A 19583-nucleotide genomic window follows, 5' to 3' on the forward strand; every position below is an offset into this window, starting at 1 on the left:
TGCTTGCAAATTGGCAGATTTTAGTAGCTTGTTTTCTATGGTTCTGTCTCCCTATTTAGCATTAAGTATGACTCATGAGTGACATTACTGAACCTGCTTATAAAGACTTTATTGCAAGGTGTTCTGAGGCACACACTATGCGTTCTGCACAAACTGCCCTGTTTCTATCTTTAACCTTGTCCTTTTTACTGCCCTTCCTTCCTGGTTCTATTTTGTATCAAAACCTTTCACCACCTACATGGTTTTTCATGTCAAAGACCACCTCTCTCGGTCACATTTTTCTACCCCTGAACCATTGTTGTTTGTTTTGACCTCCAACAGCTTCTAACAAATGCCATTCTATCCCCTCTCTTATCTAAAATAAACCTTATTTTGCACCAGATTCAACTGAATTGCATTTTCTTGGCTTAGTCTATAGAATTCCAACTTGCTAATTGTTTTATATATCTTTCTAAAAAACAATTTTGGAGAACAGATGGCTACAACTGCCCAGAATCTGCCCAGAATCCACAGCCAAAACCACTAGTCAACTACCAACAATCTTTGGCTCCTACACTAATTTCTTGTTATTAGATCCCTGGGAACAGGTTGATAGAGTTAGGATAATTCCTCTTATAGCCCTGACTATGTTTTCTAAAATAAAACACAGCCACAATGTCCATAGTAACGGTTACAGTTTTAACGTCATTATGACCATTTCCACTGCGAGAGCTGTCAACATGAATCTTTGATAAGAACATGGAGATTTTTACCATTATTTTCCTAATCATAGATAATTACTGTACCAAATAAACGTTCACAAGGAATTGCAACCTAGGTTACATCATAGTCCTTTGGTTTTCTGTGATATGCTTTCAGCAAAATAAATTACTTTCTACAGCAGTTGTGATGTAGCAAAATCTCTACAGATGTACCCCCTTTCTATTATTGTTATCAGATTCTCTTTTTCAATTGCTCTGCTTACATTGAGAGCCAAATGAAATAAATTCCCCTTATCAACAAACATTTATTGAGTGCCTGTCTTAAGAAATGTAATGGCACATTATCTACTATCATTAAAAAATAAATAAAAATGTCCACTGTTCTGCTAAAACATTTTTTTGAGGATTAGTTCCTTTATATTGATGCAAGATCTGTTATCTTGCATCCTTCTTCATGTGGCATATTTAAACCCTAGCTAGGATATTCTTTAGACTCAATGTTCTTCAGTTTGGGACATATATCCGTGTTGTGGATTTTCTTCTAGAGTGAAAATGTGATTTTGAGAAAATTTATCAGATACATTCAAACAATGTGGAGCTGCACTTTTTTTTTTTTTTTTTTTTTTGAGACAAAGAGAGCACATAAATGGGGGCAGGTGAGGCAGAAGGGAGAAGGAGGGAAAGAATCTTAAGTAGGCTCCATGCCCAGCAAGGAACCTCTGGCGGGGCTCATATCTCCTGGCCCTGAGATCATGATGTGAGCCGAAATTAAGAGTCGGATGCTTAACTTACTGATCTACCCAGGCATCCCCATGAAACATCATATTTACACTACAATTCACCAGAATGAAGTGTACATGATGGCAAGTGATCAAATTCTGAAGTCTTCATGAGTTTTCTTAAGTATATCGTTGCCTTGCCCTAATACCATGAACACTTCAGTTGCTCACTGCTTTTTCCTTGGTGTAACCTCCATCACGGTATGGTCTCAGAAATTGCTGTACTTTAATCCTATTTATCTCTTGAGCAATAACCATTTTGGCTCAGCTTAAAGAAATTATGTGCATTATATGAAAAGTGGTGGGAACAAACAGGTTCTTCCTATCTTCGTCTTGAAGTTGGCATTATTCATTAGTAGTTCTCTGTTCTAGAAAGTACATGTAATAGGCATTTTTTCCCCCTAAATAGAATCCCTTTTTTCTTTTGTGAAAAGTACCCATCCTGGCTCACTCAAGATGGGCACTTTTCACAAAAGTAAAAAGGAATTCTATTTAGGAAAAAAAAAAAATTTACCCATCCTGGGTATTTCATGGTTCTGGAAGAATTGCAAATAAGAGAATTCAGCACCATGGTCAGATCTGGACAATCAGATTATCCCATTTTCCAACAAAGAGTGATAAATCCAAGCAGTGTGCATGTGAATTCTTCTCTGGTATTGACATATGGAAACTGAGAGGAAAAATCCAAATTTTCCATCTTTGGTCACAAGAAAGTGTGTGGCCTAAAATATATTCCCTGACACTTAAAGATTTAACCACAATAGGTAAAAACAAAGGCAATATATAAAACTGGCTTTGTGAAAAACAAGCATATGAGAGATTATGCATACTGTATGTATTTCAGTGGCACTGAACTCAGTGTAAGGTCATGGTTCTTGGATCTGTGATCTCCCTACTATCTTTCCCACTTTCAGGAATATCACCCTTTTAAATTTTTCACTAAGTTATTTTGAGTTACTGGTCTATAAAATTGCATATAGAAATTATTAATACAGTAAGTAAGGTGATCCTATTTTAAGGTACATAATAACAATTATAATAGCTAATGCATATTCCAAGTTTTTTGTATATCTGAGACTCTTCCAAATGTTTTATACATATTAGCAGCTTTTACCCTCTCAACAACTCCACAAAATATTTAAGGCACAGAGAAGTTGAATAAATTGCCTGAGGCTTTGAGGCCAAAGTCGCCATCTATTTCCAAGAGATTTGACTCAGAAACTGACTTTAGACATGTTTATATACTGAAAAGGAGAGATAAGATCCATAGCAACTCCAAAGGTATCAGCTTTGGTGTTGTAAGACCTACAAGTTGTTGTGTACTTGGCTGACAAGTCAGGATTTCAGTACTTTACTGGCATTATCAAAAAAATGACAAAAATTTTATATATTTAAGGCATGCAAGTTTCACCATCACCCTGTGGTGTAGAGATGATTAGCAAAATGAGGGAACTAACTCTTGAATATTATGTAACTTACTCAATTCACAACTAGTGAGAAAAGGGAATGGGATCTAAATAACCACCTGAGGGGCACCTGGGTGGCTCAGTGGGTAAAAGCCTCTGCCTTCCATTCAGGTCATGATCTCAGGGTCCTGGGACGAAGCCCCACATTGGGCTATTTGCTCAGCAGGGAGCCTGCTTCCCCCCCCCCCCCACTCTCTCTGCTTCTCTGCCTACTTGTGATCTCTCTCTGTCAAATAAATACATAAAATCTTTAAAATAAATAAGTAAATAAATAGCCACCTGAATCTGAGAGTTGTGTTCTTTGCTTTGCTTGACTGAACAGAAACATGTAAATGTTAGGACCTGAGACTTACTTTAGGTCAGGGGTCTTTTTCAGTACATAACCCACTTTCAGAGAGAAAAGTAAACTCTTTCTATAGAATGGCACTTATAACCGATCAGATGTAACTCTAAATTCCATTTGATGTTACAAGGTAGAAATAAGTGTAAGGTGCTAGGCAAATAAGTAGAGGAAGAAATGTTTGGGACAGGTTATAGAAAAGAGAGGGCAATGAATGTGGGTAAAAGAATAAGAAAGCAGATGTTTAAGGCAAATTAGAATCTCTTGAGCAAGGCAGAGCAGAAAAGAGCAAAAAACGAGTTATTCGTTGTGGACTGAGGGACTGTGAAGACACTTGAAAACTTGTCTGGGGCCAGGCTTTTAGGCGCTGTTGGCTTAGATAAATCAAATGCAGTGGGCAGTGGAGAGTTACCATAGGCTTTTGTAAAAAGGAGTGGTGTGATTGGTTCATTTTCCAACTATTTATGGAAGCACTATAAGAATCAGTGGAATAAAGGTGTAGCCCAATTCTGTCACAAGGGTAGACAATAGTCATGCAAACACACAAGACGTGGTGAAATGGGACCTTTACAGATGTTCAGGCAAAGGTGCAAAGCACTATGCAGAGTGCGCTTGATAGCCCTACATACATCTACATAGCAATGTAACTGGGCAGGGAGGCTTGAGATGGACTTTAACGAAAGTAAAAAAGTATGAGGGCAGAAACACTTTAGATACAATCAGCTATAAGCTTTCTCCTTTTAGCTTTTTTTTTTTTTAACATTGTTTTCTTTCTTTCTTTCTTTTCCTTTTTTTAAAGATTTCATTTATTTATTTGACAGACAGAGATAACAAGTAGGCAGAGAGGCAGGCGGAGTGGAGGGGAAGAAGGCTCCCCGCCTAGCATAGAGCCCAACGAGGGGCTCGATCCCAGGACCTTGGGATCATGACCTGAGCCGAAGGCAGAGGCCTAACCCACTGAGCCACCCAGGCGCCCTAACATTGTTTTCATGATTAGCTCCACATTTAAGAATATGTCCCATCCAATCATCCCAACAAATTACCTGCTGACAACTATGTGGAGTATGTAAAGAATAGGTAGAAATTTGGAAGAATCATGCATATTACCAATTATCATTCTGAATTTAAAAAGTGAAATTAAAATAACGTGCATTGAATGTTATTGTCTTGTCCACGTGTCTGCATATTTAACTGTCTAATTTTCATTGGAACCATGTAACATACATAATAAGCACATGGTAACTTCTCAAAAAATATCTGTGGCGTGAATGGATTTGGTCCATATTTTTTCTCTAAACAACAATGTGCTTGGAATCATTAATGCACATGCCAATGTAAATGTTTACTATATTTAAACTTATTTCCCTTTATCTCATGCTGTACCCAGAGTTGATTGCTTTTCAGCTTATAAGTGAAAGGTCACCATGTATAAGTAGAGGAAAATGAAATTGGTGACTTATAAACACATTTATTTAAATGGAATCAGGGCAGCAAAATCTAATTCCATATATAGTATTGTGAATTATTCATGTTTTTCAAAGAAGTGGGCCACAAGCATTTGATGACATTTTGTAAATTCTAACATTTTTATTATGCTGAGTCTTATTGTGCTACAGATTTACAACCTTACAGGTGTCCTAAAAAATATACACTAATGACATTACCCCCTCAATACACACTGTTTTAATTGCAATTGTATTTACAAATAGCCTAATGAGTTGACACATCTTTGAATTACTCAGAAAACCAAATAGCTGAATTATTTTTGGTTTTTGGCTTAGTAGGAACAAATAGTGATTGTAAAGACTAAAATGCTAAGAGAGAATGGAACAGAGCTGAGTTACAATAGCTGGTTTATATTCGGACTGAGCCAGAACTGTTAGCGTTACTAAAAAAGAGTATCAAGGTTCTATAATACTCAGAGGTTTTTAATTACATAATTGACCTTTTCCCTTAATATACAGAGGTGCTAGTTCCCACATATACCTATTAATTTTAAATGGAAAGCAGAATGTGACCAAAGAAAAACAGAGTCATTGTAACTTAGCTATTCAAAAGAAAACCTCTGTTTGCCTTGGTCTAATCTAAAATGTTCATCCCTGTGATTCCGGCGCAATACCATTTTCTGGCAACCTTGACCTTCCTTTCTCCATTACTAGTAATACTTGGACAAAGGGAGTGAGAAGAGTGGAGTGAGTTGCTCCCTAAAGCTAAAGGAGAAGTATAGGACTTCAAATGTCCTCATGTCAAAATATACATTCAAGAATAATGACCAGAATATCATATATCAGTTGTGTTAGTTTTAAAACTGCAGCAATTTAATGTTAGCTAAGAAACTTGAAATTGGAGGTCTTCTCATTCAGTAAGGCTTTTTCTGTGTGTGTAGGTTGAACTAGTGATCCATAAGTATATTTTCTGTTTCCTAATGATGATAACTGCATATATTTATTCAATATGTAATCCTTGTTTTGTTCTTTTGTGTATAAAAACAGAGTCATTTTTGTAAGAGTATAGTTTAGAAACAGAGCATGAAACTGGAGATTTTGATTCAATCAAGTCAGGTTTCTCTATCACAAACCTAACTTTTCTCAACCTCAGATTTTTAATCTGTAAAAAGAGAGCATAATTGCCATACTCACAGGGTGGCTGTGAATTAATAGATGTGAAACCACTTTTAAAAACATTTTTGTAAGATATGCAAATCCAAGGTGTTAAGAGATTGTTGTATAAAAATGAAAAATTGGCCTACAATCCACAGAAATGATAAATTTTAATGTGAGTTTTATGTAAATGATCTTTAGATGCTTAGCAGGCAGAGGTATAATCTTTCTGACCCATTAATGCCTTTCTTCATGCCAGCCTAAAATAAATTTAATAAGGCTTATATAATTAAAAAATGTAACCTTGACCTTGTGTTACCTTTCTTTAAGGTTATCATGCGGCATGTCTTTATAGGATAGAGCCAACTGATGTTATTTTGGAATAACCAGGCTATCAGACACGTTTTCTAAGAAGTGGAAGTATTGACAGCTCTCATTTCAATAGTTTAATCTACTTGTTAAAGAAGAAAATAGCCTTATGAATCTTGGGCTAATAGGAAAGGAAGCCATCTAAATTCAAGCAGAAAGTCTAGTGAATAAAGCTTTATCTTATTAAAAAAAACAAAAGAAAAAGAATGAGGATTGACAACAGTCTTTGTTAAGAATTATTTAAAATAATTGTAGCTATAGAGAAAAGTAGTATTTTTATGGCATCATAATTTCTTTTTCAGTAAATACTCAAATACTGGTGAAGTGCTCCAAAAGCAATTGAATATGCTCACAGAATTCAGGTTGCTAATGAGTTTTCTTGCAGCTTTAGTTAATAATCCCAAAATGTCAATATTTACAAAATTTTACAAAAGTGTAAAATATCTTTATGAAGTCCAAATTCTATTGGTGTTTCAAATGGCATTCTAACTAGATGATTTTGTAACAGTTACTTTTATGGCACTAATCTAAAGAACTCTGAACCCTGGGTCAATTTGCACCCTAGTTGTCATTTTATGGACACATCAGTCTGTTCCTTCAAGTAAGTGAATCCTTTACTAAGGGTTCCCCCTCAAGGTTTACAGAAAGTGTATGTATTATTATCAGATTACATATATGTTGAAGAGTTGGTAAACGTTTCAGCCCCACCTTTCAATAATCACTCACAGGTACATCATTCTGTTTGTCATTTCAGTGATCACAGTCCGTAAATCAAGTTTATGGATGCTTTAAAGATGTAGTGGGCAAATCTTCCTGTAAAAGGCTGGATAATATTCTTGGCTTTGTGGGCCACATGGTATTAGCTGCTCTACTCAACTCTGCTGCTATAGCACAAAGGCAGCCATAGGCAATAAGCAAACACATGAGCGTGACTCTGTTTCAATAAAACTATATTTAGAAAGGTAGGCAGTATGTCATATTTGGACACAGGTCATAATTTACTAACCCCTGTGTTGGGGAACCACTGGCACTAGGGGAACAAACGATTCTTAGAATATGACAGAGTTGTAACAGTTAGGACTTCAACTATCTGATATTTGGAAGGTAATTCTTCCAGACTTAGTATAGCTCACTTTTCAGCTCCTTACACTATAGGATGTCCCTCAATATTTCATTCTCTATTAAATTATATTTACCTAGACCTGTGGTCATCCATATCAGGGACAACAATCCTGCCATGACTGAATGTGTCCCGTGAAATTCATGTTGAAGCTCTAACCCCCCAATGTGATGATATTTGGAGATGAGTCCTTTGGAAGGTAACTGGGTTTTGATGAGGTCAGGAGGGTGGGGTCCTTCAAGACAGAATTAAGAGTCTGGGGTCTCAAAAACTTTTGTTTTTTACCTAGGAATGAGGGAGAGGACCAGCTGAGCTATTCTACTACTTAAAGTGCTACTTAAACCACTGCTTTCCTCTGTTTGCTGAGATCATTCCATGTCCCTCCTGGTACCATTCCTGACTTGCTAAAGCCGAAAAGCAAGAGCTCTGCTTGAGCCATTTTAGAGAAAAGATGACTTTCAAGTTGAGATAACTGTTGTCATGTCTCTTGGATCTACTAGTGGCTTAGATGGGCCAGAATGGCACAATTTCATGGAGTCCTTGGTAGCAAAGATTGAAATAAAAACAAAACATAAAATTAAAAAAAAAATAGAAAACCTAGAATTAATGTTATACTATCCAAAAATTTCTCATATCCATTCCTATATGTTAGTAGTTGTCATTAAGTTCCAGTGAAATTAAAGTCCTCTTCCATTTTGGTTATTGTCGGTTGTTAACTCGGCTGTTTTGGGTAAGAAAAATGTCCATGGGTTAAAGTTAAGAATATTTTCACATACCTGTTCTTTTAAAGCCCATCAATCTCTCAATTATTTCCTCTGCTTAAAGATAAAATAAGAGGTGAAATTCCAGTTACAAGAGCACACTCTCAATAACAATGGTGGTGAAATGAGTGGTTTTAAAAATATGGAGCATTTTATCAATTTGCATGTCATCCTTGTGCAGAGGCCATGCTAATCTCTGTATCATTTCAATTTTAGTATATGTGCTTTTGAAGCAAGCATGAAATGGATTTCTTAATCAGCAGCAATAGGAGCAGGGATCCCAAATGCCAAGGATAGTTAATGAGTAAACCAGCAACTCACACATAAGGGATTCTTCATGACAATACACTACTTGTTTTTAGTCCTACTGAAATATCCAGGAATGGATACAAATTCATAATTTGCATATAAGATAATCTTTCAGAGACTCTTGTTCTTATTTGGTTAGACTACTTGTGTCTTATACATCCCCCATCCTCCTAGAATCTACTTCTATATAATCTACGCTTCCTTATATCAGTACAATTGCAGGTACAGTCTAAGCACGGATGGCAGAGACCTAAGAGAATTATCCTGAATACTCACAAGAATCCTCTTTAACTAAATATCATTAACTTCAAACATGAATCCTTAAAAGCCCATTCCTCACTTATCATGGTGGGTTTATGGAAGCAGTCAAACCTTTGAATAGTAGGTAGCCATGAGCCAAAATCCTAAACCACAGTTCAAACTTCCACTGTAATTTCCTAAAAATGTTCAGGCCATCAGATACCAAGAATTCTTATAGGCAATTTCAGGTTTCATTCTTAACCATTGTCTCCACTCACTCTCATATTAAATCACATCAACATGACAAACCCTTAGGAGTATGCCAAATGAGGTAGGCGAGGCTCAGAGGGTTGAACTGGGTTTAGGACTAACAAGGAATCATTGGATACAACTGACTTCCACTTAGTTTTAATACTCAACCAGGAAATAAGCTACATAATACACACTTGGTCAAGGCAATGCCTCCCTATACTTTTCAGGTTCCTCCTCACAGCACACCTCAGGTTTGGAGGTCTTGGTACTGTCAGTGGAGAGTGGGAAGTCACCCTGATGAATAAAGCCCAGAGACTTGGATTTGTCAGGTCCCTCCCACCCAAAGGCCCAACTCTACTCTATGGACCATTGTTTTACAACAGTAACCATTTCTTGCTATGGTACGTATATATATGTTTCATTTCTTCTCCATCAGAAGACACAAGATAGTTTGGGAAGTCTGGCCATGGCCTATTTTAGAGACTGCATGGAATTATATATAAAATTATGGGTATATCATCTCATCTTTATTTTTCAGAAGGGAAAGCTGTTCCTTTCATCTAAGTGGCCTATGACCCAAAATTTAAGAAAACAAAACAGGAGGACGCCTGGGTGGCTCAGTGGGTTAAAGCCTCTGCCTTCAGCTCAGTCATGATCCCAAGGTCCTGGGATGGAGCCCTGCATTGGGCTCTCTGCTCAATGGGGAGCCTGCTCCCCCTGTCCTGCCTGCCTCTCTGCCTGTTTGTGATCTCTGTCAAATAAATAAATAAAATCTTTAATTTAAAAAAAAAAAAAGGGAAAGAAAACAAAACAGGGGCACCTGGGTGGCTCAGTCATTTGAGCATCTGACTTCAGCTCAGGTTATGATCTCAGGGTCTGCACTCAGCAGGGGTCTGCTTATCCCTATTCCCCACCCCCTTGCTTGTGCTCGCTCTCAAATAAAATCTTTAAAAACAACAAAAAAATCTCACTGTTACAGAAGATGCCATTCAGACAAGGGAACAAGTGATATTGCAACTATAAGACAGAAAAAATACCAAGTGTTTTATCTTGGGAAAATATTCTAACATAATTCTAATTTATGAAGATATAAATCACCCACATTAATGGATTTCTAATCAGAAAATTAGATTTTAGCCACTTAACTGAGTCAAATTCCAACAAGTATTTCTGAGAAACATCCTATCTGCTGGAGACTAAAATCAGGTGTGAGATGCAAAAAGTGCATCAGGGGCTGTTTTTCCCCCTCATAAATGTGATTTTTATTGTACCTATCATACCACGTGCTGTAGTTTTAGAATCATTATTTCCACAAAATTAGTTCCCACATTACTGAAGACATAGTAGTTATTCAATTAAGCAAGTATTTATTGAGTATTTACTGAAAGTTAGATATACTTCCCTGTCCAACCACCCACCCCCACCCCGGGAAATTCAGTGCTAAGCAAGGTAAGTCTCTGTTTTTATGAAAGGCAGACTCTTAAGGTAAATTATTTATTTGGGAGAAAGAGAGAAAGAGAAAGAGGGAGAACATGAGCATGAGGAGGGCCAGAGGGAAAAACAGACTCCCTGATGAGCAGGGAGCCTGATGTGGGGCTTGATCTCTGGACCCTGGGACCATGGCCTGAGCTGATGGAGCCACCCAGGTGAACCGGGAGGCAGACTCTTTTTTTTTTTTTTTTTTTTTTTTTTTTTTTTTTTTTAAAGATTTTATTTATTTATTTGACAGAGAGAAATCACAAGTAGATGGAGAGGCAGGCAGAGAGAGAGAGAGGGAAGCGGGCTCCCCACTGAGCAGAGAGCCCAATGCGGGACTCGATCCCAAGACCCTGAGATCATGACCTGAGCTGAAGGCAGCGGCTTAACCCACTGAGCCACCCAGGTGCCCCGGGAGGCAGACTCTTAAGGTAAAAGCTTAGAGACATAAAATGTTCAAAGGTAAACAAATAAATGACAGAAGTTATTTTGGGCTATTAAGAAAATACAGCACAGTAATGTGAACTAAAAGAGTAAAATGGGCAAGGTTCTCCTCTTGGTGAGGTAGTTAGAAAATGCTACGCTAGGTCAATATATCTATATATTAAATAGCAGCTGGCATAGAGTTAAAAGATATTTTCTCTGTCCTCAAGAAATAAACAATATGGAAATAATATGTGAAAATAAAATAGTATGATGAAATTTCATAAATGCCATGATTGGTAATATGGACAAGGAAACAACAAATTCTATCAGTGCAAGAGACCCAATTGTCTGTCTGTCTGTATTAGCTTTTGAAATGAGATTTGGAAATAAACAGATAAAATGTGCAATATAATCTTTTAGAATACTGGTGTAATATAATTAAGCTTATTATTTGTCATTATTTCAACTTATTTATAATTAATTCATCCTACAAATTGCCCCTTATGAATATATTCAGCTAAATTTAGTTGCAGATAGATTATTTCATTTCAGAAAGATTAAAGGTCATGAAGAGAATGATAATTATTCAGAAATAGGAAGCAAGATCGGTCTAATGGTATCATATAATTAGATACAGTTTGGGTTTGGAGAACATGATATATGTTGAAAAAACCAAGAGGCAGGTACTTGGTTTAGAATAGTTATTGATGGGCTAGAACATGATAAGCCTACACAGGTCAAATTTAAATCACAGAATTGGTTCAATTCTACTTAAAAATAATTCTTGAACACACACAGATGAGGAATTATTTAAAACTTAGAGGTAATCATGATACTATATTTTTACTCTAAAACATTCAGCATAATGTTAATAGCATAATCTCTATGATCAGGCTCCTCAGGTTGGAATCCAAGTTCTAAGACCTACAAATGTTCTGTACCTCAGTTTCTTCATCCTTAAAATACATTTTTTGGTAATTTAAAAGGCTACAGGAGATAAAAACTAAACAAAGAACAATTATGAAAACTAATAATTATTAGCTATCTGTCATGTAAATAGGCATAATTCTAGCTAGTGGGAGAGACGCAGGGCTCTGTAAAATTAAAAAATGGGGAGACTGCTCTTGATACAATGGATCAGAAAAAGCTTTTTAATGAGTTGGGATTGAGCTATGCCTGTAAACAAGTAACATCCTAACATGCAGAAATGGAGGGAAAACGATCAAAAAGAGGAAGACCGGAAAGTAAGGCTCTTTTAGGAGCAGTCAGGTAAACTCATTTTTCTAGAGTGATGACACTTGGCTTAAGAAAGTATGAGTTTGGGGTGCCTGGGTGGCTCAGTGGGTTAAAACCTCTGCCTTTGGCTCAGGTCATGATCCCAGGACCCTGGGATCGAGCCCTGTGTCGGGCTCCCTGCTCAGTAGGGAGCCTGCTTCCTCCTCTCTGCCTACTTGTGATCTCTGTCTGTCAAATAAATAAACAAAATCTTAAAAAAAAAAAGGATGAGTTTAATTTATTCACTCTTAAATTGGCGTATTTTTTATAAAATGTAAGAATATATTTTATTAGGCACAAATATTCTTTTTTATTTTTTATAAACATATAATATATATTTTATCCCCAGGGGTACAGGTTTGTGAATACCAGGTTTACACACTTCACAGCACTCACCATAGCACATACCCTCCCCAATGTCCATAATTCTACCCCCTTCTCCCAAACCCCCTCCCCCCAGCAACCCTCAGATTGTTTTGTGAAATTAAGAGTCACTTATGATTAGGGACAAATATTCTAACATAACATGGTGACCTACATTATCTGAATTGATTCATTTATTAAACCGTTTTTGTTTTCCAACTCTGTGTGAACTATGCAGATGTAGAAAAAGAAACAAAAATCATGCAGGATAGAAGGGTGTTTGGGATATAGATTGTAGGTTTTCTGGGGTACCTGAGGTTCAATATTATCCATTCTCTAGATGAAAAGGGCCTCTAATCCACATGACACTGAGGATGAGAATATTAAGCAGTAACATAATGAGAAAAAGTTGCTTAAGATGTTTAGTTCCACAAAAAGTACCATCCCAGGAGGGCATGAAGAGACTCTTCGAGCCAAAGAAATTCAAACACATTCTCACCCTCACAGTATATGTAACACATTAGAATGGTTAAAGGAAAAGATGGTTAAACATTTACTGAAATTCAGTATAAAACTTTCTATCGCCAACCAATATAAGTGTTTGTTATGCATTTCTAAAAAGGATTTATAAGAGATGAAACATACCCTTATAAGAATAAATGTAAAAGCGAGCTTACTACAAGTAGGTTTACTGAAGCTTGCAAAGAAATGATTCCAAGGAAGACAGGTTAGCTAAGCAGGCACAGCCTTAGAAAGACTATACTCATAACATTATATTCAGATAACTAGCATGTCAATGAATATATTATTACATAATATAATCTATGTATTCAAAAAGTATTTCCTACAAATATAAGACACTTACATTGGGGGAAAAAAGGGCCATCATATATTTTTTACGTAAATTAATGTTACCTCTATTCTAACAACAACTATAGTTATGTTCAAATGTCGAAGAGTATGAAAGAATACCTAGTTGCATGTTATCTTAGGAAGATTTGATTTGCAATACTGTATTAAAAAAAAAAAGCTTCACTGCAAAGAAATAAAAATCCAGTTGTATAGGAACAGAAATAAAATGGCTACAAAGACTTTTTAAGAACTTGAATGTTTAAACATACTTGTTTCTAACTAGAACATCTTCTAGAGATTTCTTTTAAGCATCAGCATTATCTTAAGAAACACTTGTAAGGCTTCCAATTCATCCCCAGAAAGCTGATGTGCTAAATGAACAACTGAGGCCAATTGAGTTCTACAGGGACATAAAAAGAACTTCTCTGAGAAAGCTGGTTATTTCTAATAAAATATAAAAGATCTGCTAAGAGGAAAGATTAGTGAGACAATAAAAATAAGAGAAGACAAGTTATAAATACAAAATGGCAAAAGAAGAAATAAATGTCAACATATAAAAAATACTCTCCCTCAAGCAACAGTGTACTTTCAAATATATTCAAGGAAACAACACATATACTCATTTTCCCCTTTATAAATGATAGGGAAACAGGGAGAATGGTTTAGGAACTCATAGATCTGACATGTATTTGGCAGCCATGTATAAAAATGCTGTGTCTGGTTTCTGAGAGGGAACCTTGTTTTAAGTTTTGATTCATAGTTTATGGGCATATGGAACACGTTAGCTTTGTTCAATAGTTAGGAAAAGAAAAGAACCTTTTGTCCTAGATTTAGCTCTTGCAAAAATCCAGATCTTACCAGGAAAAAACAAAAACGAAAACAAACAAACAAACAAACAAACAAAAAAACCCACCCAAAACCAAATATAATGTAAAAGCAGGAAATAATTGGCCAAACACAGGTATTTAAAATATTTAAACAAATTGTCTGCATTTCGTATTCACTTCACCTTACAAAGTTTACCTGAAAGCAAATTTATTCAGAACACAATAGAACTACTAAAATATTCAAATTACCAGAGACTCGATTTATAAAATAAAAAGTACACATAAATTTAGCTATCAAGATACTATGCAGTGAATCATTTGAAGTAACGATTATTGCTATTTTGCCCATAAGACTTCAGGTACTAAGAAAACCATCCATTAATTTACATAATATGGTGAGTGTGGAGAAAAGGATGTTTGTGCCCCATGCCACCATTGTTTGTTTAAACAGGAGCCACATTCATCAGTAGACATATTTTAGGTTGTTAAAGCAAAACACTATTCTGTTGTACAACTTTAGACATATTGATCAAGTCTCTGTGTAGAGTACCTCATATTTCTTCTTTCTCTCTCTCTCTCTCTCTCTCTCTCTTTTTAATATGGGACATTTAATATCTTGCCTCTAATATGGGACCGTAATCTTTCTCCACTCCATTTCTGATCTCTCTTAAAACTAACATCATAATTCGTAGGCATATATATATATATATATATATATATATATATAAAATTCATTGTAATGTGTTTTTAAGGAATTGAACTATAATATATATATATATATATATATATTGCCATATATATATATATTGCCATATATATATATATATTATAGTTCAATTCCTTAAAAACACATTACAATGAATTAGGTTTTTTTAAACACTAAATAAGATGAAGTCAAAGGCAATGTGTAGGAAAGGCAATCCTAAATGAATTGGTAGCTCTAGCTGTGAGTTTGGAGACCTTTGAAATAAAATGATGCTTCTGTATGTTCTCTTATCATCAAACTGGGAATGTTCTTCAACCAATTAACCAAAACCTATAAAACTGTACACTCACAAGAGAAAGGGACTCATGTACCCATCCATCTTTCTCTTGCTCTTATTCTCATACTTGTATCTCTTTATCATATATATATCAAAACAATCGTGTATACCAAGCACGTTTATAACATCATGTGTGACTTAAGGTCCCTTCTATATGGAACTACATAGTTCTATGATAGATACTTTAAGATCCAAAATAGAGTGAATAATTTTGAATTTACATTTTCTGAATCATTCTTTGCATTTTACGTTACATATACAATTTGTTTCAAGCAAATGGTACCTGCATACTTTTTTTCCCAGTGGTGCTCCAAACTTGCTTCTACTTAGGAAAATATAGGTAATGACAGTACTCAGGAAACATATGATTTCCTTTTTAAACATAGGAATCTAAGCTATTTTATAAAGAGAAGGATAATGATGTTGTTTATGAATAGGCTGTTATTTATAAAGAATTGACCTATTCACAACTCTCAAAAAACTTTATAATACGAAGTAAGTAGTAGCAGGTCATCATTTTATCCTCAGTTGATGACTTAAAGCACAAGAATTCTGAATTGTTGGTTGTGGTTGGATCTATTTTCTTTAGAAAACAGATAAGCATAAATCTTGTATGGATGGAGGCATTCTACTTCCCCAAGGAGGGGACCTTGGTAGGCATGAGGGGAACTGCATAAAAATCTGCATATTTATCAATAATATATTCTAGGTCTACTGATGTTTTATTTCTAACTTTTCTCCCCAAAAAGCAAAAACAGTCTGGAAAACTTGACTGGTATGTTGGTGTAAAAGGTGAAAGATTTATATGGTTTGAAGAGAAACCAGAGTACTGAGGTCTTGCCATCAGACCTCTTTGTATTTCTCCATGTGTGGTAGCTCAAGGGATTACTATACATATCCTCCACTTGTCCACTAAAAATTATCATTGTGCCACTTCAGAGAAAATAACTCTGCAATAGTTAAGTACCATTTCTCCCATGGTTTTCCTCTGGTTTTATATTTATTATTTTTCTTTCTTTCAAGTTTTTATTTAAATTCTAGTTAACATATAGTATAACATTGGTTTCAGGAGTTGGTAACACCCAGGAATTCTCACAAGTGCCCTAAAATTATGTCTACATGTTTTAAGCTCCACAATATTATAACTATATATTTAAATGGTTTACATCCTTGGAATTTATTAATAAAGGAAAATTGTGTATGTCTTCTGTCACTTTATTCCTGGTTTCTAATATCATTTCCTTCAGCCCAAAATGTCTGTTAGAATTTCTTATAGCACAGGGATTTATCTTGCTCTGTATTCCCTATGTTTCTTAATTTCTAAATTTATTATTCATTAAATTTGGGAAATTTCCAGCCAGTATTTTTCTAACATTTCATATTCCATCCTCTATTTTTTTTAAAGATTTTTTTTTTTTAGTTGACAGAGATCACAGGTAGGCAGAAAGACAGGCAAAAGCAGGCAGGAGCACGCTCCCTGCTGAGCAGAGAGCTGGATGCGGGGTTTGATTCCAGGTCCCTGGGATCATGACCTGAGCCGAAGGCAGAGGCTTTAACCCATTGAGCCACCCAGGTGCCCCCATTCTCTATTTTTAAGATTCAAAATATACATAGGATAAAATAACTGATATTACCTCATGTTTATGGTTCTTTCTCTTGCTTATATTTATTGATTTTATTCTTTGATGTTCAAATTTAATTTCTCTGATCTTTAGTTTACTGAAAATTTTCTCTGCAATCTCCCACTGGCTGTTAAAGCTATCCATTTTTAAAAATTTAGATATTTTATTATTTATGAATATAGAAGATATACCTTAAGTTTTTATAGATTTTTTTTGTGATTGTATTTCATTAAAATATATTTCCATTTTTATCATGAACTAAATAATCTTGACATTTGATACTGAATGTAAAGCCATTACTTATAAAAATGTACAGATTTACTTAATGGTGAAGGTGAAAAATAACACTGGACTTTGAACTGATTTTCTTTTTGATCAAAAGTGACTGGCAGAGTTAAATTAGTATTAAACAATAAGAAGCAAAAATATTTAATAGTATAAGTCAATTAACAAAAGTTATGAAAAATTATGCCTGATTCTAATATTCTCTAATAGGCAAAATTCAGCATAATTTAACCTTACATTTTCTTTTTAACATACATTAACAAAGTATGAAATTTGGTAAAAACAATCAGTTTGGGGGGCATATGGATGGGTCATTCAGTTAAACATCTGCCTTCAAGTTTAGGTTATGATCCAAGGAGTCTTGGGATGGAGCCAGGAGTCCTGGGATGGAGCCCGCATCCCTGCATCAGGATCCCTGCTTAGCAGGGGAGCTTGCTTCTCCCTCTCCCTCTGCCCTTGCTCATGTACTGTCTCTTGCTTACTCTCTCTCTCAAATAAATAAAATCTTAAAAAAAAAATCAGTTTCCATTGTTAATTTCTCATGAATGGGCAGCTTTTCTCCATGTATTTTTTTTTTTTATGGTCAATGCTAGTTTTATTTATTTTCCTTAACGGTAACCAGGCATAGACAAAAATCATATGGATGTAGAATTGCACGAAGATATTGGGTCTTTGGCAGAGGGCTCAGAGAGTTCGTTATCAGAATAAAAGAGAAAAAGGAATAATGTCTCATACATCTTGAAATATGTAAAGCCTCACTAAGCACTTGGTACAGAGATAAGTGGCACATCCCTGTGAGTGGAATAAGATCTGGGGAGGGAGATGGGAGTGGGTGATACTCCACTCCCCTCTTTTCCTATCCTGTTTCCCACAGTGGCTTCAAATTCACTAAAAGACGGGTATACGGAGTGTTTTTTTGTTGTTGTTGTTGTTTTTTTTTTTTAACAAATAAACATTGAGTGTGTGCTCATGTTCAATATTCTTCTTTCACAAAGCACTCAATGACTAAATGCTAATAATCATGTTGTTGTAAACAAGCAAAGAGTGTATCCTCCCATTATTTACCATTTAAGTTTATTATGAGTGCTGTATATTACTACATTATTTGAAAAGCAGATGGAAAATAGGGTATTTTTTAAATAAAAATTATTTTAAGAGCAATTATTCTCATTTTAAAAATGATAATAATACATATTAGTATATAGAGACTACTTTAATGTTTCATACTTTCAATAAACTGAAATGTAATAAAAATGATTTTACTTAAGGTCAGTGGTACACATTGCACATATACTAAATTAGTAGCCACAGGGTTAAAATATAAGCATTCATTAAAATTCAGACTACTTTTACATATGAAAGACCATTATTTTTTCATTGCCTTCTTTCTTACTTAATGGTATGCTTCACTTAAAATGACAGTTTTTTACAATGGAAAGAAAACTTAAAAATGCTTTAAGCCACTCCTTTTTAAAAAATGAGATAATTGCTATGGGTAGATGTCCCCCCCCAAATTTTGTGTGTGCTGAAAACCTAATGCCCAAGGTGATGGTATTGGAGGGTTAGGTCTTTTAAAAATTTTTTTAATTGTTTATTAACATATGATGTATTATTAGCCCCAGGGTACATGTCTGTGAATCGCCAGGTTTACACACTTCACAGCACTCACCATAGCACACACCCTCCCCAATGTCCATAACTCAACCACCCTCTCCCTACCCTACTCCCCCCAGCAACCCTCAGTTTGTTTTATGAGATTAAGAGTCTCTTAGTGTTCCTCTCATTCCCAATCCCATCTTGTCTCATTTCTTCCTTTCCTAGGGTGGATTAGGTCTTTAGGAAGTGATTAGATCATGAGGACTGAATCTTATGAGTGGGACCAGTGCTCTCAAAAAGGGACACCAGAAAGCTAACTTGTCCTTCTTCCACAAGGAGAGGACACAATGAAAAACTGGCAATCTGCAGCTGGAAAAGGCCCTTCACCATAACTTGACCATGCTAGAACCCTGATTTAGGACTTCCAGCCTGCAGAATAGTGAGAAATTTCTGTTGTTTCTAAACCATCCAGTCTGTGATATTGTATTATAGCAGCCTGAGTGCTGCTAACCTAAGACGTTAACCTAATGATGCTGTGAAAATTGCCTGTGTTCATAGATGGGAAGTGGCAGATAGGAGACTGGAATTAGGTCTACATAGAGCTAATTCCAGAATATCTTACCTTTCTAACTATATTGAGCTTTTAAAAGAAGTTAATTGCATTTTCCTAGTCAGGGATATTAAAATTTTCCATACAAATTAACAACACTGTTATACATAGAGAAGCAATGGTCAGTGTTCGAATAGAATCTGGCAAATGGGTGGTAAAAATAAATTTAAATTTCCATTTAAAACCCAGGATAAAACCTTCATGTGTATGTGAATGTGTATTGTTTTCTTTGAAACAGTCAATATTCATATATATTGAGAAATAAAACACT

At 35.4% G+C, this 19583-nt stretch overlaps 1 non-coding gene and 1 pseudogene across 1 annotated transcript; one reads left to right on the forward strand and one right to left on the reverse strand.

Moving 5' to 3' along the window:
- The window catches only part of LOC131813585 (heme-binding protein 1-like), an 86683-nt pseudogene that overhangs the window by 7093 nt on the left and 60007 nt on the right, over positions 1–19583 (forward strand).
- Positions 8273–8376, reverse strand: LOC131814178 (U6 spliceosomal RNA). Its single transcript, XR_009347179.1, has one exon. It is a non-coding gene; the product is annotated as a U6 spliceosomal RNA (small nuclear RNA).

This window comes from Mustela lutreola, chromosome 13, assembly GCF_030435805.1.
Source record: "Mustela lutreola isolate mMusLut2 chromosome 13, mMusLut2.pri, whole genome shotgun sequence".
Classification (NCBI taxonomy): domain Eukaryota; kingdom Metazoa; phylum Chordata; class Mammalia; order Carnivora; family Mustelidae; genus Mustela; species Mustela lutreola.